The sequence below is a fragment of the Lactuca sativa genome, chromosome 3, assembly GCF_002870075.4.
Source record: "Lactuca sativa cultivar Salinas chromosome 3, Lsat_Salinas_v11, whole genome shotgun sequence".
Taxonomy (NCBI): domain Eukaryota; kingdom Viridiplantae; phylum Streptophyta; class Magnoliopsida; order Asterales; family Asteraceae; genus Lactuca; species Lactuca sativa.
The window spans coordinates 40,849,229-40,858,221 of record NC_056625.2 but is presented as its reverse complement, the minus strand read 5'-3'; the positions used below and the strand labels follow the sequence as shown (position 1 = coordinate 40,858,221).

At 29.4% G+C, this 8,993-nt stretch overlaps 3 long non-coding RNA genes across 4 annotated transcripts; 2 read left to right on the top strand and 1 right to left on the bottom strand.

Annotated features, from left to right (window-relative positions):
- Positions 1 to 589: 589 nt before the first annotated feature.
- On the bottom strand, positions 590 to 1,802 carry LOC111881582 (uncharacterized). 2 transcript variants are annotated; one of them, XR_006189053.2, is made up of 2 exons: positions 1,427 to 1,802; positions 590 to 1,289 (listed from the first exon to the last, which is right to left on the bottom strand). It is a non-coding gene; the product is annotated as an uncharacterized LOC111881582 (long non-coding RNA). The 2 variants fall into 2 exon arrangements; XR_002846881.3 differs by having other exon boundaries at positions 590 to 971.
- Positions 1,803 to 3,540: 1,738 nt separating this feature from the next.
- On the top strand, positions 3,541 to 6,063 carry LOC128133004 (uncharacterized). Its single transcript, XR_008231198.1, has 3 exons — positions 3,541 to 3,809; positions 5,190 to 5,790; positions 5,875 to 6,063. It is a non-coding gene; the product is annotated as an uncharacterized LOC128133004 (long non-coding RNA).
- Positions 6,064 to 6,067: 4 nt separating this feature from the next.
- LOC122196843 (uncharacterized) lies at positions 6,068 to 6,981 on the top strand. Its single transcript, XR_006189052.2, has 3 exons — positions 6,068 to 6,234; positions 6,455 to 6,529; positions 6,634 to 6,981. It is a non-coding gene; the product is annotated as an uncharacterized LOC122196843 (long non-coding RNA).
- Positions 6,982 to 8,993: the final 2,012 nt, after the last annotated feature.

Below are 8,993 nucleotides of genomic sequence, written 5' to 3'. Positions count from 1 at the left end.
TTGTATATTATGACTTTAAGTTTCCATGTATCTTTTTTTATTTAGTTTGGTTTTTGACGTCTTTGTAAAGTTTTTGTAGGAGACGCCTGGGCTCGCTTTTATGCTAACTAATTGGTGGAGGTATGTACGCAAGTACACTTTCAACCCATCATCTAACATTGTAGATGATAGTCATGTATTTAGGAAGAACAAGAAGGATAAGAAGAAAAAGAAAAAGAAAAAGACGACGACGAAGAAGAAGAAGTTGTCACGTATGGATATCGTCATGGTGATTCAAATGGCTTTCCGAGCATATGTGATCTATAAGTCCCAGGCCCTTTGTGCACTATGTGAGCTAGATGTCGCAAAGGGAGAAGTGCTTAAAGATCTTTGAGTGTATTGATCTAATGGGAAACAACACGTATGATATTTGTATTGCTTGTGCCTTCTCTACTTCCATGTTATGTTAAGTTTGTAGTCTCATAAAGCTATGGCTACATCGAGTTTAATATTGCTTTGTATATCCATTTTCATTTATTTCATCAATATGGAAAGCTTAAAGTGTTGGGTTGTATTCAAAAATAGTTTAATTTTAGTGACAAAATTAATATAATTATCAACATAAGCATTTTATAAATTTGAATAAACTAAAACCATTTTACCCACCAATGATCATTTTCCAAAACTTGGAAAACTTAAAACATAACCAAACGATAAAAGAAATTTACAACCTTTGAAGACTTTTGTTCCTTTTAGCAATTAGAAAGTTGATGAAGAATATAGAATAAAACTCCACCTTAGTTAGAAACATCAACAATTCTTTAACTTGACATGGATGCTAGTCATTCTTATAATAATAATACTCTTATGTCGCAATGACAGTTCTATGGGTATAAGGAACGTTTAAATCTGACTTCGTATGAAGAAGTTGCGATCCATTGAAGTTTTGTGTTATCCTATATAATCTAAATGAAATTTTAGTCTTCGACAAACTGCAATGAAAAATCAACAAAGCTCAGAGACACATACCCACAAATTACCAGAGAATGTGAGACAAATCTCTTAGAGTAATATCAAAACTTCTTGGTTTTGTTCTCTAAAAGAGTTTATCAGATAAGAATGAATCTATTCTCTTCAGAGTTATTCAAAACTTCTAGGTTCCGTTCTCTAAAGAGTTAATCGGATTTTACAGATTTCGTCGAACGTCGATATATTGAAGAAATACCGAAGCAACCAATCTGTAAATGGAACACAAAGTCGCAGTAACCGAGATCTTAAAGCCAAAATAAAGGAACAAAGAAAGTGAAACCCTAGATGAACACAAATGGTGTTAGAGCTACAAGATTCCAATCAGAATCTTAGATCAACACAAGAGATGTTGATAACAAGCCTAAGATTCAAGAGAACAAACGGTAAAAAAATGAAGAAGGGACAATATAACCCTAACCTTTAAACGCCATCGATCAAAGCGGAAAAACCAAACGAGTGATTGAACAGTTCAGACGAAATCACCTCGCTCTGATACCATGAAAAACTTGACAAAATCAATTTCCCAACACGAAGAATCTATTTATTAATGATAGATCAGTTCGTTTGAACTACTTTTACACAAAAACCTCACTACATATGCCTACACTACTCTCATCTAAATCTACTCTCACAAGAACTATCAAGAACAGATGAATACACATGTGATGGAAAACTAGAACACTGAAATCCTAATTGAGAGAGAGCATAGATCAGAGATCACTGTGCGTGTGTTGTTATGTCTCGTCCCAAAGACCAGTTGCACAGTATATACAATCCAATTAATAACCCATGGACTATCCAAAACCCGGTCTCAACCCGCGAACATATATTCAACTTACCTGTAGACCTTCAACTAATAACACAACACATATAACAAAAATAATACATAAATAATAAATTAAATTAAAGAACACATAAAGACAATTTTAGGTTGAAAAATAATGTTTATTTAACATTTATCTTTTGTTGAAGAATACAGGTACGTGTTAACATTTTGCTTCAATTTTATTTTTCTCTATCGGGTTAGGATGCATTTTAGTTTATGATCTTAATTGCACATAAACCGCATAAACCGTTTGATGAAATGCCTCAATGAAATTTCTGAGTGTTGGGATTGTATTTGTGTAAACAGTCTATATATGTTTTATGTTTGATGTTTGTGATGTTAAACCTATCTCAACATTTTGACATGGGAGCTGCTAATGAAATGTTTCTAGACCTAACAGCGAAATTGAGTGCTAATGTTATAAATCTAGTTTATTTGTTTATTTAAATATGCATTTTTTTTTATGATAGAATCTATAGTTTTTAGAGGATAATGTTATAAAATTGTAAAATATATGCATTTTGTGTTGCAGGTCTTTTTTTGTCATTATCGGTTAATTTCATTCCATTTCTCTTACCTACCAAACAACATGGATTAATGACTCGTAATTATTTGTGGTATTTAGTAAGAAAATTGAAAATTCACTTATTGTCAGCACATGTTATTAAATATTGTTAAAGGTGAAACCTTTTGGGATATATACTAATGTTTTTCTTGTCCTTTTGTTATGTTTTTCACTATTGTAGCCTTTGCACGAAAAAAATGGAGTTGTTGATGCAAAAAAATTGCAGATATTTTGGTTTGTTTCTCTTGGGAACCAGGTAAAAAACAACTTCCAGATTCGCCCCTGTCAGTTTGTGTGATTTCCTGTTTAAAATGAACCACTCTCTCTTGTTCTATGTTCAGGGTAAAGGATAAATTGGGAAAGCACCATGACAAAGGGGTATGTTTGCAGATTACATTTTTATTTATTTTAACGTATCCGGTTTTAACATTTTTGTATTGCAATTTTTGATGGCAGGTGAGGGATAAATGTCAAAATGCTGATAAAGTTTATTACAAGTCAATTGGCGTTATTTTTCCTTCCAACTCCTAATCATATTCTGAAAATTGTTTCAAATATTTATTCCGTCTAAAAATTGAATATAACTATTTGAACCAAACATGATTTAAAGAAGGAAAAAAAATCAACCCATAAGACTATTATCATAAAACCTATCTATGTCCAAATGATTTAGAGTGAAATAATAATTAATACGAATGATTAAAATAATAATAATAAGATAGCTATATGCCAGTTTACATATGATTTTTAGATTTCTCTACATTTGAAATGTGTCAAAGAAATAAATACTTTTAGGAGTTGTAAACATACGTAATTATGCACATTTGATACGTAAAATGGTAACACTGTTTAATTTTTTCTACAATGCGAGAAAACACAATTTAAATGGTAAATAAAAGTAATAATGAAACATCATAAATCAACCAAAAACTTAATGATAACATATTAAATCTAAAAGAATAAAAACTAAAATCTTGATTAAACTGATCTCCCTTCTTAATAAACAAAACCGGTTACCCACGTGTTATACAAAAAAATCTTTTCCTCCAAATGTAAAATCCCAATTATACCCATGGTTGGTCTCACGTATCATATGAATCGGAATTAGAATCGGAACTTAACATTAGAATCGGAACTTAATTTAAATTAGATTTGGAATTTATCAATCTGAATATGGCAATATGGCAATTTAAATGTGCAATTCCGATTATGGATGGAAATCGAATGGACTATTGAATCAATTTTCGTTATATGGCCGATTAAATGCATCTTTTTATGGTATCAAGATCAAGATCAATTTTCGTTATTATGTTCAATATATAATTGAAACATAGGAATAACAATCATTCTTTACTGCATATTGTTCCAGCAATCAAGAATCATTCTTCAATCGGCTACTTCAATCGTTCTGTAAGTTTCTTATTTTTTTCCAATTCTCAGTTTTTTGCTTTTTTCTGAACTTCATATGCTTCAATCAATTTTCGTTATATGCTCGATTAAGGACATTAACGACAGTAATTCTGTAAGTTTCTTATTATCAATTTTGGTTCTGGTTGTGTATATGTACGGCCATGATTCTCGATTGTTGTGTTAATCAAATTTCGTTATATGCTCGGTTAAGGACATTAGACACAGTAATCTGAATATGGCAGCAAACATTAACGACAGTAAACTTTACTTACAATTCCATTAACACCCTTTGTCTACCATAATATAGAATTTTAGTTTTCAGTTATTTACCTGTTATAGCATGCTTCTTTCAAACAAGTAATTATAACAAAACAGCTAGCATTTCATTTTCTGTCAAATTTCTATAAAATGGCTATATAAATTTTGAATCACACTTTGCACTTCCTGTTTTATGGCTGTTTATAGCATTTAACTTTTGTTTTCTATCAAATTTAGCATCTTACTTGGTTCCTATTTTTCTGATTTTCCTGTTTAGGTTATGTTTTATCATTGTTTAAATCCATTACTATTGCAAAATTTTACATCGATATTTTTTTAATAAATCCATTACCATGGAATTCCTTGTGATGTAATAAATGAAGCCCAAAATAACATAGATCTGTTTACCATTAAAGCACATACCACTAAGATGTAATCCCATGAATGTTTGTTAACATGTTTATTTCAGATTTTCAGTTCTTTGTATGAATGTTTGTTTTCACTGTTTACCTCTTGCAATAACTAACAATTTATAATTAGGTTCAATGGACGAAAATGCCCTCTCCAATTACCGCAATCTTATCTTTTTTTTGTTTTTTTCTGATCCTGATATGCTTGAACCACTGTTTATAGCATTTAACTTTTGTTTTTTGTCAAATTTAGCATCTTACTTGGTTCCTATTTTTCTGATTTTCCTGTTTAGGTTATGTTTTATCATTGTTTAAATCCATTACTATTGCAAAATTTTACATCGATATTTTTTTAATATACAGTTAACAATTTCAGAATTTTGACTTATTTTCCTAACATTTTTACCTATTTTTACTAAATTTTACAAATCCAACTTAAGGGCCTCTTTCTAATAAGGATACATTTGGTATATTAGTAAATTGAAATTTTCTTTCAAACAAAGGAATCATATACAGATCAAACTTATCATTATTATTTTTAATTATGAATGCTGTATAGGGGTATATAGTTTCTGTTAGCATGTTTCTTTCAGAATTTGTTTTCTTCGTATGAATGTTTCAATATAACCATATTGTATTATTCAGTTTGTTCTTATATTATTAGTACTCCATACACATAATTGTAATTATTTTGTGTACTTTTCTGTTATAGTGACAATGGCAGAAAGAAAGATCACTTTCATTAGAGACTTGGACAATATGAAGGATGATTACACACTAAAAGTGTCTATCATCCGGCTGTGGAAATCGCTTTCAGATGGCAACCCCACTATTGTCAGATCAATTGAGATGATACTCATGGATGAAATGGTAAAATCTACTATTTTAATACCATTATTCAAAACCATTTTTTTTATTTGATCATTCCAATAATATTATTCAAACTCAATCATTGAAGATGTTATCTTCAATGTTGACCAATTTATATTTATTAAAAATTCCCTTTTTAACATTATATAATATTCTTACCCTATGTGAATAGTGTACAAAAATCCGAGCAAGTGTGTATCCAAGAGATTTTCAAAGGTTTGAGTCCAAATTGAAAGAAGATCAAGTTGTTTACATCCGGTCCCCCACTATCGCTCCTAACAAATACACTTTTAAAATAAGTGATGTAACCTCCAAGTTAAATTTGCATGGAAGAACAACTGTTAACGAGTGTCTACACTTTCAATCCAAAACAACATATGGATTTTCTTTTGTTTCTTTTGAAACAATTATCTCTGCAACAGCTACATCTAATGAATCAATTGGTAATTTCCCTCCTTATTGATTGTATATTATATTTAATTCTTTAAATTCACATCATTTTGACATTATTTATTATCATTTTTTAGATATTATTGGTGAAGTTGTTTCATTAGGAAAGCTTGATTCCCGTGATGTCAGCAAATCTCTACATAGGCTGCCTTTACAAATAAGAAACTTAGAGTAACCAAAACTTTTTTTATATTATATCTTATATCTTATATCTTATATCTTATATCTTATATATTACATTCATTACTTTACAACTTGCATGTAGAATTTTAGTATTATATATTCATTTAACCATTATTATTTTTGCAGAGGTTTGCAGGTTAACGTTACGTTGTTTGGAGATATTGCATACCAGTTAATTTCTTATCTTGAAGCTCATAAAGAAGTTGGTCGTGTGATTGTCCTTTTGCAATTTGCAAGAATTAATGTCTATAACGGTAAATTTTTTATACCAATCAACCTTATTTTAGTCTTTTATATTACTCATTCTATTTACTATTTTATTTTGTTTTTTTAATATTACTTTTTATTTGTTTTTTTAATATTACTTTTTATGATGCATATTTTTTTTAATGATCTTCACTAATAAATTGTAAATCTATATTGATTGAGAGCTATGTCCCACAAATTATATAAATATTTAAATTTCTGAATCAGGCAGGTAGTCCTGCAAATGCTGATGATACATAAATCGCATCTCATGAAGTATCTCAAGAAACAAAGACCTTAAAGGTTATATTATAAATTTACATTATTTAATTTTATATAATCTATTTTAAAAATTACTTTTTGTTGATATTTTATTACTAAACCTATTTACAACATTTTGTTTTAAGGATGCGATATCGCAAACAGGTGATAATTTGACCCCAACATTGCCTGACAAATTTGAAGCTACAAGTCCGTTCAAGTATAATTCCCCAACAATAGTAAAAAACGAAATGTTGGAGATACCATTGATGTTGATGATTATGATAATGTGAATTCGTCCACCAAGGTCCCTCGATTGAATTCCAAAGTTGATGCCAACACAGGTCTATTAATACCAAAGCTTGAAAAGTAATTTCAGATTGTCTTTTTTTAATCAACAATGTTCTTGAATTTGGATTTTTTTTGGATTCTCTTTCACAGTATTGCTCTTTGTGGTGTCCACTGTTCAAACATTGATACTTCTTGCTTTATTTTCGCTGGTATTCTATATTTTAATACGATTATGATTTTATGGTTATCATTGTAATTAGATTAATCTTCTTTTAATAAATGTGTGGCATATATGTTTGTGTATTTATGTGTAAAATAAGCAAAGAAATATGTTTCTAAAGAGTCTTATCAGAAATATACTAATTATTTAACGATGGTGGTCTTGACAAGTATTAGTTCGTTTCAAGCATATACAAATAAGTATATTACATACAACTAAATTACATTACTTGTATTTACAATCATAGATACTAATAAGGGATATTTTTGGTTCTGGGCAAGGATGTATTCATTTTAACCTCATAAATAATTTTTCTGGTGAAATTAAAGTGATAACATAAATAAAGTACATACCTCTGGAATAATTTATGGGCAACAATGGAGTTTCCATCAAATACACAACCAACTAAATGCCCAACATAACTCTAAAACGTGTGTTGTTTCTAGGTTCATCTATCACATTCAACATTCTCTCATTCACTGTAAAAAACTATTTTTTGGGTTATGGTTGTAATTAGATTAATCTTCTTTTAAATTATGTGTGTCTATTGATACTTTAATTGAAGGAAACCATTATGTTTTTACAGATTTTTTTACCAATATATTTGCAATAAAAATAAAAAAAAAAATACAATCAATAACATTCTACTTTTCATTTTCGTGTTATAAGATATCAGTATATTTGCTTTATAAAAAAGATGTCTCAAATTTGAATACATTCAATAAATTCCTATTCAAAATAATGATCATTTTTTAAACATGGACATATTCATAATTTTCACAATAAAATGGTATATTGGTGCATGCATTCTTGGGAATGTGCTTTGATATTATTTGAGGTATTGTATTAAAAAAAATTGTAATCAAGCTGTCAAATGAGATTTCTCATAATATTGAACACGCAACAGAATAAACAATGCATCAGATGTCAATTTTGCCCTTTGTCAATTCTTTTGATCAGCTCTAAAATTTCAATCATTTAAATTCCATAAATTAATACTACAAGCAACAAAAGATTATCATTAGGTCATGCAACTCCTAAACCGGATATCAATTCCAAAACTACCCCTACTACTTCCCGTCCTACCAAAAAAATCGATGGATTACGCAAGCCTTTTTCTCCCATTTCTTCCAAAACTACCCCTAATGTCACAACAGAAGCTGAGAAAAAACACGACATGCTACAAAAAACATTTCAAAATAACAATAACAATATGTCGCCATTTACTACCCCTACTAAAACTATGATATTTGGTTTAGAGGATGAAAATACAAATAGAACTCCAAAAACAAATTTAATTCCGATTTTACCCTCCACCCCATATACTACGGGTTCTATTGCGATGCAAACAGCTGTTACACCTGCCCCTGTTTTGATAAAGGAGATTGTTCCTGAAGAGGTTATTGAGTATTCCTTTGAAGAAAGAAGAGCTGGTTTTGTGGTTTCTAAAACACATTTGAAGACATTATATGATGGATTTTTTTTTTTGGGTTTTTTAATCTTGTTTTTTTGAAAGTCAAATTGCAATCGGCTTGTAATATGAATTGAATTCGTATGTTGCTCTTTTGGTATGTTATTATAACTGGCAAATACTTCTTTGCCTTAACGTTGTCCTTTGGAAGCATAAATAAATAAATAAATAAATAAATAATAAATAAATAAATAAATTAATAAATAAAACGATTGTTTGAATTTTTGACTTCTGTCCTACCAAAAATTCACGTTCCTGTCAATGTTAAATCCCATTTTTACCCCTGATTGGTTTCACGTACTATTGCAATCTTTGATTTGATTAATAATCCAAATATATATGGCATTATGGCAATATGGCAATTTCAATGTGAAATTCCGATTATGGATGAAAATCAAATGTAATTTTGAATCAATTTTATTTATATGCCCGATTAACTACATCTTTTTATGGTATCAATATCAAGAGTATCAATTACATTTAAGTTTCATTGTTGGGTCGATTGGATTTTATTATGTTCAATA